We start from the raw sequence: 23057 nt of genomic DNA, 5'->3' as shown, positions 1-23057 counted from the left end.
AATGGCATTTGGTAAGATTTTTTTTTCTAAGTGGGACTTGTTCTTGCTGTTTTTTAATATTTATTTGATACAATTAATTAGACTAAGTCTACACAATAACTTATTGTGTATCATCTAGATGATTACTAGACTAGGGGCACCAAAGTGATAGAGCAAAATTATCAAAGAAATGTTGTTTAGTTTGAGTGTCAATATCTATTCCACTGGGAAAGTGCGCCACTTCAATTATGAATTCGCATAGTACCGAGTATACAATCGCTCAATAGCTCAAGAATTTCTTAGCTCCTAACTACTCCCAAAGTAAATGTACAAGTGATATCTCATAATCTCATATAGAGATCTCATTTGGAAATCTCTCAAACATATCAAAATTTAACAATCTTCTTGTTAACTTTAATGTGTGCTCTATCTATACATGATATTTATGTCCAAAACAAGAAACTCATTTTATGAAACCTACTCAAACTAGGAAATCACTCAAACTAAAAAACCGATTCGCAGTAGGAAACTTACTTAAATTGGGTTCATTGAGACACTCAAAATATTCTAATAAATCTCCACCTTGGATCAATATTTGTAGCTCAGTCGTAGTGTTCATCATCTATGTTGGCTCTCCTAATGCCCCAACAAGCAATCATTCTCTACAGACCCTAATCGAGCTCCAACAAAGCTTGAGCTTTGCTAGAGGAATGAGCTTCATCATCATCCTTGTCAGGCTCTTCACTGTCCCGATCCTTTTCACAACAAGCTTGCCAATTGCCATTAAATCTTGGATGAAATAGTACTGGATGCCAATATGCTTTGTCCATTTGAGATAAATTGAATTCAAAGCGAGATATATCCCACCTTGGCCATCATAGTGTGTGTCAAAACATTTTTGCTTCAACCCAAAATTCAAGAGCAAATGCCTCAATTATATTGCCTCCTTTGCTATGAAGGTCAATGCATGCACTTTGTGTTAGTTGAAGATAAGCCAACATTATCCTATGAGAGCGCTTTCTAACTCATTGCACCATCTATTAGGGCATATATGTACCCCACTAAAGACCTTCGCCCATCCAAGTCACTAGCGTTATATGAATCCATGTAACATCTAGCCACACTATCATTGTCGTCCCTTCAACACGCTATACCAACGTTTGGTGTCCCCTCTAAAGTAAGTAATACTCAATAGATGTTTACCACATGATATAACACCTTGTTGTAGTGAATGCCTTGTCACTTAGTATATCTCTTTGCAACATATCTTGCCTTATACCTTACTACCTTGACACCAGGAATGCTCTCCTTTCGTTAATAGACCTATTTGCACTTGACAATCTTCTAGCTATTGGATACTTTGATTAGCTCCTATGTTTGATTCCGATGGAATGATTCCTTCTCGTAGATCATTGTTGCTAGCCACTAAGAATGAGAGGAGAGGGAAGAGAGGAGGGCGTTGAGGTTGGTTTGGTAGGTGGAGTTGGGAGTGAAGAGGGTGGTGTTTGGGCAGTAGTGCCGTAGAAACGTAGGTGCTAATTCGGTAGCTGCAAAATATATGAAGAAGGAGAGGAGAGAGAGAGAGAGAGAGAGAGAGAGAGAGATGGTGAAGCAATAACTCATTTCTACGTTGATGAATCCCTTGGTCTTGCTGCACAGGCACGGAATTAGTGGAAGAAGAAGAAGAGCCAGAGTCTGCTCTCCTATATATTTTTGTCATGGGAACTACCCGGAAGATAAATCTGGTACATAAAAAAAAAAAAACATTGCCAAAATATCTTTGTTACTAATGTTCAGGTGGTTGTAATCCAATGACTACAAATGCAAGCAAGGTCCTGCTTAGTGAAATATTCTATTTGTGGGTTAAGTACACTAGAAGTGCTAAGACATGTATACGACGCTAATTTTGGTGCCAAAAATTTCCACTAGCTCACTTAAGTGTCGAATTAGATAAAGAAAAGATTACTTTGGTGTCATCAGTGAGAGATTCCGGCCAAATTATTACATGGCTTTTATATTAATAAAAAATAAGTTGACATGACAAAATTTTTAAAATGCAATCTATGTGGAATGGCATAAATGATGTTGTTTTTTGTACTCCTTAAGAAACAACATTTTGCCATCATATATGGACTACCTTTAAAAAATGATGATGCATAGATTTGGCTAAAACAACATCGATAAAACGGGGACTAAAATTAGGGCATCGATCTGTTCTTCCCACATACGAAGCATGCTGCTTGCCCGATGCCCACCATAGTTTGCTTGATCACCCAATGTCGCTTGCCCAATGTCACTTGGTCGCTGTCATAGTTGTGTTGTCATTTGCTGGCCACTACCAAAGCTTCTTCTCAGACTCGGTAATCCACAATAACAGTAACACTCACCATCTAATTCGCTATTTGTGGAACAATTGTGAGCGCTACTAAAGCTTCTACCCTCCATTTGCAAGATTGAACTAATAATTTTGAGGGAAAATCAAAGTAGGTGCTCAAATTGCTAGTTAGGTTTTTCAACTTCCAATTCTCAATCAATTTGGGGATTTAAACGGTGTTGTTTTATTTTTTACATGCTGATTATACTATTCGACAAGCCATGTGGCTTCAAAAATTAATAAAAAAAAGTGACACGTCAGATTTTTGGCCAATTAGATTGGAGTTGACATTGAAAAGATTGTTTTTCAAATTTTAGCATTTAAGTGATTCAAAATAAACTTTTGATACTAAAGTGAGTGCCGTACATAAGTTTTGGCACTTTTACTATACTTACGCCTCTATTTGTCATAGTGCATTTTTAATAATATCGTAGAGAAGTATCAGAATATAGACTTGTTCTACTAATGGCAAGTAGGAAGAATTTATGTTTTTTACACAGGACTCGATTTTCTTACTCTTTTTTAATATATGATGGATGTAATGAATTAAAATAAGTCTACACAATAACTTCTTGTGTATCATGTGGTCTATAGAACCATATGTAAGTGATGGATGAGATTTCATATAGATGAATATTAGACGAGGGATACCAAAGCGAAAGCTGAGCAATTTATGGTCAAATATATATATATATATATATATATATATATATATATTATAGGAAATGTGGAATTAAAATTAGCTTCAACAGCACAACTGAAAACTTCAAAGCTGAAATATTGCTTTTTTTAAAATTTATTACACACACATTATTGCGAATCGAAATTCAAGGGTCGAGTTTGATGGGAGAAGAGTAACAATTCGAACAATATCGAATTAACGCAGCGAAATAAAATAATCTCCCATCTTGTGTAAACCTAGTAGGAATCGATATAGTAGAGTAAAATAAATACCAAGCACGCGAACACAAAACGATTTTTTTACGTGGAAAACCTCCTTGATGTGAGGAGATAAAAAAACCATGGGACTAGAATCCACCCAAAAATCTTCACTATCAACAAAATTGGGTGAACAATGTTCTTCTCTAGCAAATACTAGAGGTACATAACAGCAAAGACCTCGAGAACATAATTCTTGGCAATACACTTGAATTTTTTTTTTGATGACCCAGGGAACCCCGTAAGCCGACAGCCGGCGGGCAAACCTTAGGACAACGCTAGTGGAGGACCCACCGACAACGCTAGTGGAGGACCCACCACCCTAACGTCGCACTTAAGATCCTGTGCGGCCAGCGGGATTCGAATTCCTCTCATCCTCGCAAAGGATTATGGGAGCCTTATCCAACTAGGCCACCGCAGGCGGTGGTTGCAATACACTTCAATACACTTGAATTTCACAAGAGATCAAGGATAAATTTGACCAAAAACGCAGGTTTTGATCAATCCACTAAAAACTTGATGTAGGGAGCTTCAAATGAAAATCAAGCCGTTCAGATTCGAGAAAATTGTGCCATGAACATACTGACAAAATTTCAGCTCAATTGGACCACGAATCGACCTCCGATGCTAGCTTGATGTAAATTAGATATTGCCTCAACCCCCAAATTTTTGCTTTCTCTTTTTCTCTTGTTACTATTTCCTTTTGCAGCTACCACTTTATATAAATAGTGAGAAACCCTATTTCTCCATATAACTTATAATATGGGCTCAAGCCCTTTTTGGGCTTGCAACTCATTGGGCTTCCTCCACATAGGAGTGAACCCAACTAACAAAGTTTTGAACTGTGCAGAAGTTCACGAGTCTTGTGATTCAAGTCAAAATCAATAGAGCAAAATTATTAAAAAGATTAATGACAAATAGTAATGACACAAAATATTCATTTGATTTAGTCTGAGTTTCAATATCTATTCCACTGGGAAAGCATGCCACTTCCATTATGAATTCGCATACTACTAAGTATACAAGCTCAATAGCTCAAGTATGTCTCCCAAAGCAAATGTACAAGTGTTATATCATTATCTCTTAAAGGCAACTCATTTGGAAAACTAACAAACATAAAATTTTAACAATCTTCTTGTTTACTCTGATGTGTGTGTCCACCAAATAGAATTCCATCTTTTATATATACATGATATTTATATCCAAAAGAAGAAACTCCTTTAAGAAACCTACACAAAGTAGGAAATCACTCAAACGAAAAAAACCTATTTATAGTAGGAAGCTTACTTAAATCGGGTTCCTTGAGAAAATAAAAAAATATTCTAATAAATCTCCACCTTGGATCAATATTTGTAGCTAAGTTGTAGTGCTCATCATCCATGTCAGCTCTCCCAATGCCCCAATGAGCGATCATTCTCTATAGACCCTAATTGAGCTCCAACAAGGCTTAAGCTTTGCTAGAGGAATGAGCTTTGTCGCCATGATGTCAAGTTCTCTACTGTCACAATCCTTTTCACAACTGCGTTGCCAATTGCCATGAAATCTTGGATAAAATAGTACTTGATGTCAATATGTTTTGTCTGTTTGAGATAAATCAAATTCGAAGTGGGACATATCTCATCTTGGCTATCACAATGTATGGCAACACTTTTTTGCTTCAACCCAAAGTTCAAGAGCAAATTCCTCAGTCATATCACCTCATTTGCTATGAAGGTCTATGCATGCACTTTGCATTGGCTAAAGACAAGCCCGTATTATCCTATAAGGGAACTTTCCAACTTACTACACCACCTACTAGCGCATATACATATTCTACTTAAGACCTTCACTCATTCAAGTCACTGGCGTGATCCAAATACATGTAACCCCTAGCCACACTATCATTGCCGTCCCTCCAATACACTATATCAGTGTTTGTTGTCCCCTTTAAACATCTTAAGATCCACTTCATAGCTTTTCAATGAGTCTTACCACAATGCTTCATATAATAGTTAACAACATTCCCAACTTGTAAAATATCGGGCCTAGTGTATAAGATGGAATGCATAATACTACCCAACAGGACATATGCTCCTCTTAATCCTTAGTTTGTGGCAATAACTTATTAGATAGTTTAGAGTGCACAGTTAAAGTCATATTGATGAATTTTGCCCACTGCATGTTAAACCCACCACAATATTTTCAATATATTGCTTTTGAGACAGACATAAAAACCATCTAGCCCTATCACGCGAAATTTCCATGGCTGGTATTTTCTTTGTAGAACCTAAATCTTTCATTTATACTTTTGCTTCATAAATAATTACAACAACAAAAATTTTACAGTGGTTAGACAAGCAAAAGCCCCAAATAAATACTAAAAATCCTAGTCTTAACTTTGATACCAATTGTTGCAAAAATAACATGGAAGCAACAGATCTTGTAATATAAGTCAAACACAAGAGAGTGAAATTACTAGAGAAATCAATAAGAAACGACAAGGACATTAGAAAATCTTGTGGTTTGGTCCAAATGTAGGTACTTACCTTGTGAGGAGAGCTTGTTATCATGAGATCCCATATAAATCTAAAAATACACAATTTACAATCACTCGATTGATTATTTGTTCCCATCCCCCAATCACCAAAAAAAAAAAAAAAAAAAAAAATTGTTATCTCACAATTTCTTACAAATAACTTACATAAAAAACTCCCACACATGTAAAATTAACATTCTTCTTGTTTGCTCTAGTTTGAGTCAACTGAGTAGAATTCTATCTCCTGTATGCCATGATATTTGAATTCAATATAGAAAACTCCTCTTAAAAATATACTCAAACCAGAAAACCGACTGAAATTAGGAAACTTACTTGTATCGGATTTCCTTTACAAAAAAAGACACATTCTAGCCCTGTTTAGTTCAACATTAGAAATGGGCTTTGGGATTCTAAAGTCCCTTGGGCAAAGGAATGGTGTTTTGTTCAATTTATTCTAACCTTGAGGAAATACAATTGCATTTCCAAATGCCTCTAAAGGCCTTTACCCCAACGTAGTTTTGGAGGTACTTTGAAAAGTAACATTCTTGAAATGCACTAGTGTTTTTTTATTTTCTTTCAACTTTGCTCTTGCTCAATTTCATAATTCTGGAAATGTCATCGAAAACCCTAACTTGCTGGTGAACGTCTTAAATACTAGCGAAGCTGGTTGGAGGCCGTTAAGTTTTGTAGGCAAATAGTTTGATTTCTTTTCTTTTTTTAATTAGCAAAAGTCATTTACAAAGTGTCATATTTACTAAGCGGCATTCGGGTTAAAGTTGCTTCCCAATGTGTTTTCAAAATACAAATGATCAAATATTATTTATATTTCCGAAAATTCCTTTAGCCCGAATGCATTTACATTTTCCAAAATCGAACCAACGTGGCCTCTAAAGTGAGCACTTAAAAATTGGAAATTGATAGTTTAAATAATAATAAAAACTATTAGATAGCTTTTGTTTCTTCGGGAAGGTCAGACAAATTATCACGAGTCAAGACAAATTGGTCAGAGATCATCCCTGAAATAAAAAACATTGTAGTCCATTTATAACTATGAAAGCCACGGGAGTTGGGGTTAGTTAGGCCATCAATAATCGGGGGACAGACGCATAAGATGGACGCAAATTGCGTTCTTCTTTGGTTTCAACGCGGTGGCACGAGGACGATAAGTCAAGATATGTATGCGATGTTGGTGTAGAGAGAGAGAGAGAGAGGAGATGCGGATGAAAGTGATTTCGGTGACACCAATAGCTTTGAATTTTCCACAATGGCAACATAGTAAGCTGATAGATTAAATGGACAGTGACGACACAGCCTAAGGTTCAGACCCCTCCGAAAGCGTCTTTTGCTCGAGCTACTCATTTTTATGGGAAAGAAAATGAAATTGATGTTTTTTTTTCTAGGTCACCATGCGACTCTCTGGCCTAATTCTCAAAGGTACTATCCACTTTAATCAATCATATACCGACTCCATGATTTTGTCTCTAGGAGACTACTCATCTTGATAGGGTTCTCAACTAGACATGTCTAACATTGGCTTTCCGACACTACACCATATTGCTCTATCAAAATGCACCGCTTTTGAGTTTGTCCAAATTTAGGCATGGTTTCATAATTCCAAAAATGCCATCAAAGACCCTAACTTGTTGGTGAAGGCCTTAGCTACAAGCAAGCCACCACGAGCCTCACTTACGGCAGCTGAGTTCCATTGGCATATAGTTTAAATTTATTTTTTTAAATTACCAAAAATTCTTTACGAAGTGTAGTTTTTGTTAAGCAACATTTAGGTCAAAGTTTCTTCCTAATATGTTTTCAAAATATAATTTACCAAACACTATTTATATTTCAAAAAACCCCTTTTGGCCCATAAGTATATGCATTTCCATAAATCCAAACCAAATGAGGCCCTCTAACATAAGCATTTAAAATATGAAATTTGACATATTTTAGAGTAATAAAACATATGAAAATTGATAGTTTAAATTATGAAAAGCTATTACATAGCTTCTGTTTATAGGGGAAGGTCATAACGGAGTATTACGAGTCAAGTCAAACCGGTTTGAGATGAGATCGTCCCTCAAGTCTAAAGCATAAAAGTCCATTCCGAAATATTTGAGATAGCTAGTACGAGTACCTAGAGGGGGTGAATAGGTATACACAAAAATTTCTCGATGTTTGCACGATACTTAAACAATTAGAGACTTTGCAACAGTTGAAAATTCAATCGCAAGACTGAGTAAGGGAAAGAGAGAATTGAACACTCGCTTTATAGTGGTTCGGCTTGATTCAAGCCTACGTCCACTCTTCGCACCGACAGCCGATTGGCTGGATTCCACTATGATCAAAGAGTTGTTACAAAGTGTTGATCTTCCTTGATTTCTAGGTGTAGATGATCTACTACACTTTCTCAAGGCGTCACCAAGTATAAACACTCTCGCATACAATATCGCTCGCCTCAACTAACAATCAAAGGATCTTCGACTCTGGAATTTTTCTATCGATCACACACTTAAAACAACTAGAACGTCTTCCTTTTATACTCCTTCATGCCATCATAGCCGTTGGCACTTACCAAAGGAATTCCTCCAATCTACCCGTTGGACGGAATCAATCAAGAAGATCATCCGAGCTATATAAGGAATCGATGATAGCCCATCAATCTGTTCGCCCATACAATCGGGATCTCGGTTTCCAAGAATAGAATAATCCAAGATTATTTCGTCGACCATCGGATCTTCAATCGTTCTTAGATAAGATATAAAGAATCCGAAATGATTATCCAACCAAAGAATCTATCCCGAGAGGATAGGATCAAATCCTCAATCATAAACCTCGACTTTGGATTTCCTTCAACACCGGATTAGAAAGACTGTCGGTGAGAATAACTTTGAGTCTTGAGTCTTGAGTCTTGAGTCTTGAGTCTTGAGATAACAAAGTCTTGAGACTATAAAATCTTGAGACTTTAACTATCGATATCCGAGACTTAGATCGATAGAAATGTTTTGTCGCCTTCAAAATATTCTGGAAAGATTTCTCCAACAATCTCCCCTTTTGATGGTGACAAAACTTTCTTGAAGATTTGAACAACTTTGACCTGCAAAAACATTTCTCAAGCAATATGGCTAACTCATAAAGATTAATAAACAACCAGACTCGCATCCACAAAGAAATTGGTTAGTCTTTCATGAGTAATACCATGTAACAATACTTGATATAAATGCAAACCAGTCAAGCATCAAAATCCACAACCAATTCAGTCTAACACTCAAGTTCAAGTTCTCAAGTCATACTCAAAAATAAACATAACCACAAAAGTCAAATAAAGTTTTAAAATAATGTTTGTTCAAATTGGTTCTCCCCCTTTTTGTCATCATTAAAAAGAGGGTGAGAAAGGAGTCATGTCTCGCTTGGGAATGCGCACGATCCGGAAATCCCCAATGGACTGGACTACTCCTTCGAGCTTCTTCGATCTTCTCGCATGAGCTACCTCTTCTCTCTTGGCATTGGCTTGAAGTTGTAGAGCGAGGTCTTTGTATTTTTCTTCCAGAGAGACTCAAGATGCTTGTCCAAAGATGCTTCAAGACTTGGATTTCACAATCCAGAATATATATCCGGTTACGCATTTCCGAAGAATATTCATGATACTACGAAGATCTACGAATCATCCGTCTGTACCGGCATTGGCTTTCTCGGATGGTGTGTGTGCGAGACGATGGCGCTTCGAATGGTCTTGCAGATTTGGAATCGTCGTATCATCTTCTTCGTGCAATTGAGAGACCCGAGCTTCTTCCGGGTCTTCTGGAGATTTTCTTTGATCTTCGGCAGCATGAGGTGGAGACCTCTCTTGCTCGCTAACTCCCCCGTCTCTAGGACATCGAAAGGGGAAGAGTGATGATCAATCTCTTGATTTCCCTTCTCTCCATTTATCACAGACCGATCTTTTACTTCTTCTTTTCTTCCTCAACTTCTTTCTCCTTCTCTCTCTCGTTCTTCTTCTTCTCTCGCCCGCTGAAGTTCTCGTCGAATAAGACACGTAACGTCTTGTTCTTGTCGGTCTGGAATAGTGGGATCTTCATCATCATCATCTTCATCCTCATCCTCCGTGATAAGAATTCTTTTCCTCTTTTTCGAAGAAGCACTAAATGCCTTCTTTCCTTTTCCTTTGAAGCGATCGACTGGAGATTTCACTTTGAATTTCTCCATTGCCTTAGAAAGTTCTTGCGGACGCATCTTCATTAACATTTTCAGCCCTACCACCATCTTATCACACGGTCGAACACAAAAAGTATGTGGCAGTTCAATATTCAGATGTCTCGAAGATCTTGGTCACTGCACTGATAAGGCAATTGTCCTTTGTCTTTTGACACATTCGTACATATGGAAAAGAATAGTGTGCGGGAGAGAGAACTTCCGTCCCGAGTTGATCGCATACATCAACTTTGCTTCAGAAAGAGACACAGAAGTCTTTGAAGTAGACTTAGGTCTTAGACAATTGATCACAATCTTGTGAAGCACAATGTTGATAGCGTTCATTCTTGAATAGATAATTTTCTTATCTACATCCCTATCTTTGACAAGATCCGAGTAGTTCGAGCAGGTGAGACTTTAATTGGGAGATAGCGTCCCCGTTCAACTCCAACTATGTCTCGCCAACATATTCACATCTACCACATAGACTTTGTCTCGAACACCGAATGAAATTCTATTCGCATCCAAAAAGCTAAGATTTGAATAGAAATAAGCGCCGATGATCATACCCGTCTGTAGAGTCGGAGCGAAAGTCTCAAGTTGAAGCAAATTCAACTTCTCTCTTAGGTTCAAGTTGATGGAATCCGAAAGTCAAAATCGACACTTCTAGGGTTGATTACCCTCTTTTCAACAGATCGTAATACACTTTTTCTTGATCCTTGGATTTAAACAAATCCATCCGATTTCCTTTCGCCTTTGCCGCCACACCCATTCTAGGTTCAAATTCAAGGAACATTTTGTCATCATCATTCGCGTCAATCGATTTTGTCCTGGCATACGAGGATCTCTTGGAATGTTCGCAAGAGCTTCCTCTCGCTTTTCCTTTTGGGGCAATTCCCCATTCCTCCATTTTCTTCAGAAAAGATACTCATTCCCATAATTTTTGTCCTTAAGGAAGTCATCTATGTAGTTCAATGGAGTACCTGTGCTTTTCAATGCACGATAAAGATTATACAAAAAGGAAGGCTTTTGAACTCTTACTGGGTCGGCATCCTCAATTATCTCTTCTTCCAGATTATGACTTGCACTTTGTGGGGCAGGAGATGCTGAATGACGTGGAGGAGAGCGAATCGGACTTTGTCGCCGACCAGATAAGTCTTCTTCCTCGGTGAGATCGAAATGAGTCGGTCCTTCTTCATTCTTTGTGGTCCCCTTCGCGATTCTTGATGATTTCCTTGAAGACGACATCTTTCTTTGTCTATTGGAGGATTCCTTCACTTGCTTTCCCAAGAAAAATGACCACTTTCTCGACGATGAACAAAGAGTAGAAACAAGACGAGAGAAGAGTGCTTTTAGGGTTTTGAAGATTTGGGGAAAGAAAACTGTATATATATATATAACTTAGTTTTTGAAAAGGGAAGTTCAATCGGTGCAATGGAAAGTGAACGATTACTTCTTTTCAAAATCTATAACTGCCAAAATTATTAAACAAAAGATCGTACCTTTTCGACTAAATGACAATTAGTACCTTTTAGAAGAAATACAACTTACGCTTTATCCACGAATGTCCGAGTCTCGGACTTAGAGTCTAAGAGATCGAGTCTTTAGAGTTGGTGAGTCTCTAGACTTTAACTTCTTCAAGCTTCAAAATGTTGAGTCTTGAGCGGATAAAGTCAAACCGATTCTTCTCCAAAGGCTTTGTGAATATGTCTCTAGTTGACTTTTTGAATCAACAAATTGAATCGAGATTTCTCCATTTTGAATATGATCTCTAATAAAGTGATGTCGAATCTCAATATGCTTTGCTCTTGAATGAAGGATTGGATTTTTGGTGAGATTTATAGCACCGGTGTTGTCACATCGATTTACGTGCATGAGTCTTCAATGCCAAAGTCTTGTAGCTGTTGTTTTATCCATAGAATTTGCGAACAGCAGCTTCCAAGAGCTACATACTGCGCTTCGTTGTTGAAAGAGCTACGGTGCTTTGTTTCCTCGAGAACCAAGACACCGTTCTGTTTCCAAGTAGTTGACAAGTTCCGTGGCTCTTTCTATCGATTCCAACCGGCCAGATCTCGCATCTCGTATCCTAGAAGATTAAAGTCTCCCTTCTTTGGATACCAAAGACCGATGCTTGAAGATGAAGCAACGTATTTGATAATTCGTTTCACGGCACCGAGATGTGATTCTCTAGGATCCGATTGAAACCTAGCACAGATACAAACACTAAACAAAATATCGGGTCTAGTAGCAAAGTAAGATAAAGAAGTGAACCGATCATGCTTCGTACAGCTTTTGATCTATTTTCTTCCCTTCTTCATCCTTGTCTATCTTCGAGAACATGACATTGGTATGTCGATCTTTTTGCATTTTTCCAATCCAAACCTTTTGACAAGATCATTCGCATATTTTTCTTGATGGATGAAAGTTCCTTCCTTCATTTGTTTCACTTGGAGTCCAAGAAAGAATGTTAATTCTCCCATCATACTCATTTCAAATTCATCCCGCATAGACTTAGAAAATTTCTTGCAAAGACTTTCATTAGAAGATCCAAAAATAATGTCATCAACATATATTTGAACAAGTAAAAAGTTTTTGTTTTCCTTTTTGATAAACAAAGTAGTATCTACTTTACCTTTGACAAAACCATTTTGTAATAAAAACTTACTTAATCTGTCGTACCAAGCTCGAGGTGCTTGCTTTAGACCATACAGAGCCTTTTCGGTCTCCAAGACCGAGTCCGGCTTCTTTGGGTCTTCAAATCCAGGCGGTTGTTCCACATAAACTTCCTCATGGATAAATCCATTTAGGAAAGCACTTTTGACGTCCATTTGGAATAACCTGAAATTTTTGTAACAAGCAAACGCAAGTAATAGACGAATAGCTTCTAACCTTGCAACGGGTGCGTAAGTCTCGTCATAGTCTATTCCTTCTTCTTGCGTATACCCTTTGGCCACGAGCCTTGCTTTGTTTCGTACGACTTTTCCTTTTTCGTTCATTTTGTTCCCGAATACCCATTTGGTTCCAATAATGTTTTACCTTTTGGTTTAGATGTCAATTCCCGGACATCATTGATATTGAACTGTCTAAGCTCTTCTTGCATAGCTTCGATCCAGCTTTCATCGATAAAGCTTCTTCTAAGCTTTTTGGTTCAATTTCAGAGATGAGAGCCACAAAGACTAGATTCTTCATGCCTTTTTGATCTGGTGCGGATTCCTTCATTAAGTTCGCCAATAATAAGATCTTTGGGATGACTGGATTTGTGTTTCCGGTTGCCGGTTGATGATCTCTTTCTTTATTTGATTCTCCATGAGCGTCTTGATGATGGACTTCCCAGAATCCGAGATGCTTCTTGAGATGTAGACATTTGAAGATCTAGAGCGGATTCGCCTCATCGTGCGACCGAGTCCGGCTGGATTCATCTTGCACCGAGTCTTGGAATTTGACATTCATTGATTCTTCCACATGATCGGCTTTTTTATTGTAGACTCTGTAGGCTTTGCTTGATGTAGAATATCCAAGGAAGATGCCTTCATCCGATCTTTCTTCAAACTTACCAACTCGATCATTTGCATTTTTCAAAATAAAGCATTTGCAACCGAACACATGAAAGTATGAAACAATAGGCTTCTTACCTTTGAACAATTCATAGGGGTTTTATCAAGAATAGGTCTTAAAAAGACTCTATTTATAATATAGCAAGCAGTTGAAACAGCTTCAGCCCAAAATCGTGAAGAAATTTTACTTTCAATTAAAAGTGTTCTAGCCATTTCTTGAAGAGATCTATTCTTTCTTTCCACAACTCCATTTTGCTCGGAGTATACGGAGAGGAGAACATGTGATTAACACCGATTTATCACGTGAATCTCGTAAAATCTTGATTTTCAAATTCACTTCCATGATCTGTTCTTATACTAGAAATAGCACATCCTTTTTCATTTTGAACCTTTTTAGCAAACTTTTCAAAGTACGAAAAGGTTTCTGATTTGTTTGCTAGAAAATATACCTGTGTAAAACGAGAGTAATCATCTACAATTACTAGACAATATTTCTTACCTCCAATGCTCTGGGTTCTTGTTGGTCCGAAGAGATCCATATGAAGCAACCGTATTACATGATTAGTAGATACATGATTTATTTGTTTAAATGAATTTCTTACCTTTCCCGTAATGCATGGAGTACATAAGTCGACTTTTGGTATGGCAGTTTAGGTAGACCTCTAACAAGCTGCTTTGAAGAGATTTTGGCTAATTGCTTCTTGTTGATATGGCCAAGCTTTCTATGCCATAGAATTGCTTCATCTTGAATTGAAATTAAGCATTGTTCTTCATTTGGCTTTACATCAAGGAGGTAGATGTTTCCATGCCTTCGACCCATGAAAGACTCGAGTCGAATCTTTGCTAATTCCAGAACAAATGCCTTCTTGAAAGAAGATCTTGTAACCAGTATCACACAATTGGCTAATGCTGAGTAGATTGTAGTTGAGTCCTTCCACTAGAGAGACATTGCTTATTGTGAGATTTCCAATTTTCGCAATTCCGAATCCCACAATACTTCCTTTGCTATTTCCTCCGAATGAAACTTTTCCACCATTCACTTTAATAAGCTTTATGAAACACTCTGAGTCTCCTGTCATGTGTCTTGAACATCCGCTGTCAAGATACCACTTTACCTTCTTTTTGACAGAGACCTGCATTCAAAAAAGAGTCTCAAGCTTTCTTTGGTACCCAAATTTTCTTGGGTCCTTTCGTGTTAGTAGGATAAGCATTATTAGGCCATACTCTCTTCACAAAGCTTCCAAACCATAGGACACTCTTTTTCAAAATGATCCTGACTGTTACACTTAGAACACCTTAAAGCATTTCGACCTACAGGCTTTACAAAGACTTTTTTGAAATGATTTTTATAAGCCTCTCTCGATGGTCTTTTCTTAATTCTTTCTTTTACTTTTGGAAAATCAATCAAAGGGATTGTTTCTTCTGTCATACCTAGACCCGACTTATTAAAGTAAGGTCTTTGGATTGAAAGAACTTTTTCAAGTTTTTCGGACCCTATTGAAAATTTCTTTGAAATATTTGATAAATCAGTTTTTAAGAAAACATTTTCTTTTGAAAGATTGTCTTCACTCTCTTTAAGAGTAGAAACATTCAAGTCTAAATTTTTTACCTTTTCTTCTAAAATGATTTCCTTTTGTTTTAAAAATGAGTTTTCCTTTTTAAGTTCGGAAATCCTTTTAAGAGAAGTCTTAAGACTAAAACATAACTCATTAATATATTTAGAGACTTTGACAGGGATTTTATAATTACTTACCTCAAATTCACCGTCCGAGTCCGATCCAGTCCGAGTCCATTGCGCCATTAGACACGGGTTGGCATATTCCTCATCACTCTCTTCACACTCGTATCGCTCCGTTTTCGGCTTTAAGAGCTTTTCGAAATTTCTCAGCTTTTCCTCTTTCTTTTCGAAGAGGACAAGTTGGGTCGATGTGTCCCTTCTTTTTACATTCGAAGCAAACTACTTCTTTGTTTGGTTCCTCATCATCAACCGACTTGGTCTCCTGTCTCCGAGAACTTTGTTTCTTTGGGATAAACCTTCTGCCTTTTCTATTCAGTTTTCTGAATCTTCTTATCATGAGGGCGAGCTCCTCATCATTCATATCATCTTCGAATCTGCATCATCGAATCATCATTTGATTTTAGTGCAATAGATTTCTTACCTCTTGGATCTTCGTCTTCATTAATTCGTTCCACTTCGTAAGACCAAGAGTTCCAATCGCCCGTCTACGAGATAATGGCATGATTCTTTGCGTCTCTTATTGAAGTCTTTATATGATTCCAATCCTTGGAGAGTCCACGTAGAAGCTTGTTCACCTTCATGGGATCAGAAATTTTTTGTCCTTGGTTCTCAAGACCATTGACAATATCTCGTAAAACGACTAAACATGTCATTATAGATTCTCCTGGTTTCATTTTGAAGGATTCATATTGACCAAGAAGAATGTTAATTCCTGGTCTCCTTCACTCGATCTTTCCTTCATAAGTGATATGTAACCTGTCCCAGACTTCTTTTTGCTGTGACACAAGAAGATATTCTGTTATATTCAGTTGGTGACAAAGCACAATATAAAGAATAAATTGCTTTAGCATCAAGTGCTTGTCTCTTGTTTATTTCTTCTTGAGACATTCCGCTGGTTTCAACGGTTTCTTTTCCTCTTTCAAAGTGTTTGATGCAGCAGCAATAGTGATTCCTTTTTCCACTACGTCCCATTCCGGAGGATCCTTTGATCGTAGGAAAGCTTTCATCTTGTTCTTCCGGATGTTGTAATCCTTTCCATCGAAGTAGGGAGGTCTGGTATTGCTTTGCCCCTCCATCAGCCCCTTGCTAGCATACTAGCCATGGATCTTTTACTCAAGTAAAACACTTCAAACAAAGTAAGAACACAGGCTCGATACCAATTGAGATAGCTAGTACGAGTACCTAGAGGGGGTGAATAGGTATACACAAAAATTTCTCGATGTTTGCACGATACTTAAACAATTAGAGACTTTGCAACAGTTGAAAATTCAATCGCAAGACCGAGTAAGGGAAAGAGAGAATTGAACACTCGCTTTATAGTGGTTCGGCTTGATTCAAGCCTACGTCCACTCTTTTCGCACCGACACCGATTGGCTGGATTCCACTATGATCAAAGAGTTGTTACGGTGTTGATCTTCCTTGATTTCTAGGTGTAGATGATCTACTACACTTTCTCAAGGCGTCACCAAGTATAAACACTCTCGGTATACAATATCGCTCGAGTCTCAACTAACAATCAAAGGATCTTCGACTCTGGAATTTTTCTATCGATCACACACTTAAAACAACTAGAACGTCTTCCTTTATACTCCTTCATGCCATCATAGCCGTTGGCACTTACCAAAGGAATTCCTCCAATCTACCCGTTGGACGGAATCAATCAAGAAGATCATCCGAGCTATATAAGGAATTCGATGATAGCCCATCAATCTGTTCGCCCATACAATCGGGATCTCGGTTTCCAAGAATAGAATAATCCAAGATTATTTCGTCGACCATCGGATCTTCAATCGTTCTTAGATAAGATATAAAGAATCCGAAATGATTATCCAACCAAAGAATCTATCCCGAGAGGATAGGATCAAATCCTCAATCATAAACCTCGACTTTGGATTTCCTTCAACACTGGATTAGAAAGACTGCCGGTGAGAATAACTTTGAGTCTTGAGTCTTGAGTCTTGAGTCTTGAGTCTTGAGATAACAAAGTCTTGAGACTATAAAATCTTGAGACTTTAACTATCGATATCCGTGACTTAGACTGATAGAAATGTTTTGTCAGCTTCAAAATATTCTGGAAAGATTTCTCCAACAATATTAAAGCGAGAGGCATTGGGGTTGGTCAGGCCGTCAATATTCAAGGGACAGACGATTACAACGTGGAGGTTGGAAGAAGAAAAGTCAAGATTGGACGCCAGTGATGTCGGTGTAGCGAGAGGGAGAGAGAGATGGGATGAAAATGATTTTGGTGATGCTCACGGCCCAAGGATCAGTCCCCTTAAAAAATGTTTCGGTCGAGTTACTCTCTTTTATTTAGGAAAGAAAATGAAATTGATGTTTTTTTCTAGGTCTTCATGCGACTTTGACTAATTTGCTCGAGGTATCACTCAATTTAATCCACCATATACCGATTCCACGGTTTAGTCTATAGGACGCTACCCATCTTGATAGGTTTCTCAACTAGACACGTTTTGTCACACACCGAATCCCAACAAAAATGAGGAATGACATAGCCGTCCTTCCACCCGAAGGACATAGTCCGTAAACACCCAAATTCAACTTTCAAAGTCCCCATCAGTATCGCTCTCACTCTATTGCCCACTAATCGAGGAATGTAAAAAGATTTGGAAAGAGAGGAGTGAGCAACCACAATTTAGTGAGTAGTGCGTATTGCTTCTAAGCAGATCGAGCAACCGCTATACACACATATATGTACCTATGAAGCAATACCATAAACTCATAATCCAACACTTTAATATACATATCAAATCACATATGAATTGTTTCATTTCAATAAACTCTATATAAATCAGAAATACTCATTTACATCCATCATCATAATATAAATATCAATGATCAAGTCCATTAATTAATCTCTATCAAAAATCATGTCAATGGTCCATTTTATCATCCAAACTTGTACCGCATCATATCTCAACGCCCTAGAGGTGGCTCCCACGAGAGTTACGTCACCATATAACACTTAGTCTTTGAGTAGTACAAGGCCCTAGAGGTGGCTCTCACATATCAATGGTATAAGGCCCTAGAGGTGGCTCTCACAAAATTAAGTTATCATGTAGCACTTAGTTCTTGACCAACGTATATCACTAGCACAAGACCCTAAAAGTGGCTCTCACAAAATTATGTTACTGTTTAACACTTAGTCCTTGACTAATCCATATCACAATTGGTTTCATAAACCAAAACATAACATTTCACAAGTCAATTCTCTCCACAGATCAATTCAGAATCCGTATCATAAATCGATTTCATAGACCTAATCAAATCACATTTCATAAACCATACTTAAGTCAACGCAATTCTTTCACAAAAAGGTTTTGCAAACCCAAAATATATCTCATTTCCCAACTTTGTTCATCAGACAATATAAATACATATTTCACAATACATTTCTCACACCATTTTGAAGCATCTTTCTCATTAAACTTTTCCCAAATCCTTAAAGAACCCATTCCTTTAATCAGTTCGCAACGTAATTAACACATTTAAATTTTCACGACACCATCCATAACAAGTTTCTCAAGCCATCGATCCGCAATTATGTATCAAATATGCTATGAATATTACTTTTATCTTTTAGCCAATTCATAATGTGCACATACCTCATACTTCTCATTTTTAAAATATGAATTTACAAATTCAAAATAGAGATATCACCACTCACCTAGAATGCCCAAAACCATTGAACGCAAAGATAAATGAGTCAACATTCTCGTAATCCTAGCAATTTAATGATAATCGACATTAAAACCAAGAAAAAAACTACCTCATCTACAAGATAGCTTAACTACACTTAAATGCTAACAAAACAACTATTACAGGCTAACAAATTGCTCACCTGAAGCGATTATTCAAGTCTTTCACAAGGTGTATCTTGAACGTGAAATCCTAAAATTTTGCTTCGACCAAACCGTTGCTCGATAATGACTCTCAACAAATTCTACAGCTCTATGATGCCATAAATCAATGTTTTTAAGAGATTCCATAGCTCCGCAACTCAAAAATTAGACTTTGCAGCTCGAATCTCACAAAATTCCAAATTTAAGCCCTAGTCCTGGAATCTACTCCAATTAGACAAATGAAGGATGTGAGCACTTACTGAAAGTGGCAAGATGAAGTCAAATCGGCTTTGCGAGGTCCCTATGGCATGCACCCGTTTCTTTCCCTTTCTTTCTCTCTTTTTCTTCTTTTCCCTTTTCTTCTTTCCGTCTTTAGCACGAGCTCTAGGTGCGCTTTATAAACTGGGCCCCTTTTCTTCTTTCCCTCTTTAGCACGAGCTCTAGGTGTGCTTTATAAACTGAGGCCCACTTCTTTGCTTTATTGACTAGTCAACATTTATTTTCCTTTTTTCCTTTTTTTGACTTGGTCAAAGCCTAAATATTACATGTTTAACGTTGGATTTCCGACGGTAAACTATATTGTTCTATCAAAATACACCTCTTATGAGTTTGTTCCAAATTTAGGCCCAGTTTAGAAGTCGCTTTTACATGTTTAACATTGGATTTCCTTTTTTCCTTTTTTTATCCAGCCCATAATTTAGAAGGCCTTTCTCATGAAGACTTTATGGCTTTGTTTAAAAACTGGGCATTCAACGAAAAGGAAAAGCAACCATGTCTTGATCTCCTTGATATTGGAGATGGCATTATCAAAAAATCTCAAGGAGCTCCTCTCCTTGTTAAAGGACCATTATGATGTAATTGTCAGTTGTTGGGATGTACATATGAGTTGTCAAAACATATCCATAATACACTCATCATCCCAAGTGATTGAGTCTTTGTCATTAAGGTATGTGTGGGTATCTCCTTCTTATGTTTGCCATGCAATCTCGCAAGCAGTGATTATTGAAAACATATCTCGAGTTTGAACCAAAAAGGAAAGTTTCCTAATTCAAGTGTGCTTCCTATTTTGAATAGGTTTCCTAATTGAATGGCTTCCCTAGTTGGAGAAGGTTTCTTATGTCAGATTCAATTCTTGCCTATACATACGAAGTGGATGTTCTTTGTTAAGATTATCAAAGAGGAGCTTCTGCTTGTGAATTACACCCTAAAGATATCCAAGAGTCTTGAAGTGCCGTTCAATTTAGTGGGTGTCATGAGTGCACAATTTGTGCATGACGTCCATAGGTGCTGGATGCTTGGCAACAGGTTCATGTGACGAACCTTATTCATGAATTACATCCAAGAAAGATAAATGTTTATAGCCATGAAATCTTTTGGTAAGATTTGTGAATTTCTTTGTGAGATTGAGAGATTATTTCGTTTGTGAGTTTTAGGGCTAAATATTGCGTGCATTATTAGGTGTAATTGGAGCTTGGGAAATACTAAGAGTGTTTGAGTGACTCGACTGTGTAATCTCTGTCGCATCACTTGATTTATAGTGGAATTCATTATTGTTTTCCCCATGGACATCAATCACTATGACCAAACTATATAAATCTAGTGTCTGATTTTTTTTGTTTTTTCTATTTTATTATTTGATCACTGACTTTTTACAATAGCGACATTGACATCACCCCTAAAGAGGAATAGCTTGTTGGTGAGGTCAAGCGGGTTTTTTGGCGGTAATGGTAGCGGTAGAGGAGAGGGAAGGGAGGAGGGTATTGAGATATGTTTTGTAGGAGGAGTTGGGAATGAAGAGGGCGGTGTTTGTGCACTAATGCCTAAATAAGTTGGTGCAGCTTCAGTAGTGTGAATGTAAGTGCTAAGAAATTTGTAAGAAGAATAGGAAGATGATAGGAGAGGCAAATGGTGATGCAAGAATTCATGTTTTGATGATTGGATGGTTAAGAAGAGACATTCATAAGATGTTTATATAGGGTAGTGTCAGATTAGAAATTTGGCTATGTATGGACCACAAGTCTACACGCATATCAACTAGTGTCCATTATGCAGTTGTTACCGGAGGAACGTGGAAAAATTATTACCTGGAAAAATCAAATGATATATCAAGACATGGTAAGACTTTACAAGACATTGATTATACAAGCCATTTAGATTGCCTGTGGCTTGTTTGACCAAGAGATTACGTTGAGGAAAAATTAATTCTAATGTCTTAAAGCCCATTTGTCTCAACTTCTAAAAAAGTAACCAAAAAAAAAAAAAAAGTTTCTTACAAGAATTTGAAATATTATTCATATGCCATCTTATTGTATGGTGTTCATCTAGTTACTACCATCATTTGAGATCCAATCAATTCAACGAATGAGGTGTTAATGTCCATGTACAGAAAATTCACAAAGACTGGATTTGTCATTTATATGGTTTCTGTCAAAACCTATGTATGCTCTACTTAGTAATTTACCTATTATCAGACAGCTAAGATAGATCATGAATTCCAATTTCTACATGAATTAGCAGTACTTATTATACCTAGTTCCCATTGCAGCTGAGAGTCATGTCGATGTCAAATGTTTGGATGTTGATAGCCACCGTTCACCATGGTGACGTTGTAGAAGCAGTAATATCGTTGGTACAAGAACTTTCTGGCATTGAAAGGCTATCCAAGGTGATGTCTCGCTCGATTGAAAAATGCAGGTTGTTTCGGCTGCGAGAGCATGGCAGGTCCACTTTCAAGAAGAACCACCACATCCGTCACGAGAGGCTGGTCTGCTGGATCTTCTTGCACAAGTAAAAGTCTTATTTGAATGGTTCTACGCACATCAGCCGGTGCGAACGTTTCAGCAGGAATGGTTCCACGAATTTAAGATCTTTCCCTTTGTTACATAGTTTATTTGTATCACCGGGATATGTCATCTATGTTATTTCAAACCTCTTGCTCAATTCGATTAAAATCATGATGCAAGCATGCAAAGAGAATGAACTTTACATATTTTAGCAGCAACGATGCGCGCATGGTGAGGTAGAAACCATTATTTTTCTTCCCATTGATGATTTCAAGCAGGATGACGTCAAAGCTGAACACATCTGACTTCGCAGAGAATTGTCCCTCCATTGCTGTTATGTGCATAGGCAAAAACAAGTTTAATGGAATTTCAGGTAAGTGATTTTCTTTTATACATTCACAGAGATCATGGAAAATTAGTTCCCTTTTCCATTTTGATTGTTCTGAACATTTTAGAATACAAACCATACAAAGGATTAAAAACAATTATCAAGAGGTGCTTTTGTAGTTTCTTTTTAGTCGAAATCAGAAGGTAAGTGATATCTTGGCAACCATGTCGATGTCCAGCGACACATTGCTCGGCTTTAGATCTTTATGGATGATCTTCGACACGGAATCCTCGTGAAGATAAAGCAGTCCTCTGGCAATCCCATTAATTATGTTGTAGCGTGCTCTCCAATCGAGCTGTAACTCTTCATTGGGTCTAAAAAGCAGTAGCTGACACGATTTTCATTGAACGTGTAAAGACAATTGGAGTGTGGTCCACTTGTGAGCGAAAACAGACTGTACTGGGACTAACCAGAGAGGAAGACGTCGAGGCTTTCATTGGCCATGTATTCATATATGAGTAGCTTCTCATGTCCATCTATGCCCCACCCCAAAAGCCTCATTGGATTTTTGTATTTGAGTTTTGCGATGAGCGTGATTTCGTTTCTAAATTATTTTACGCCCCGCCACATGACTTCCTCAATAGCCTCTTGACTGCTATTTCGTTTCCATCTGGTAGAATTTGTTGGAGAAATCCTCATGAAGAGTTTTGAAGTTGACAAAACGTATCCTTCGGTCTAGTCGAAAGTCCGGACTCGTCGGTTAAAGTCGAAGACTTCCCGGACAGCCGAGACTCAAGACTCAAAG

This window comes from Eucalyptus grandis, chromosome 5 (genome assembly GCF_016545825.1).
Source record: "Eucalyptus grandis isolate ANBG69807.140 chromosome 5, ASM1654582v1, whole genome shotgun sequence".
Classification (NCBI taxonomy): Eukaryota; Viridiplantae; Streptophyta; class Magnoliopsida; order Myrtales; family Myrtaceae; genus Eucalyptus; species Eucalyptus grandis.
The sequence above is the reverse complement of the archived record's forward strand: the minus strand, read 5'-3'. Positions refer to the sequence as shown.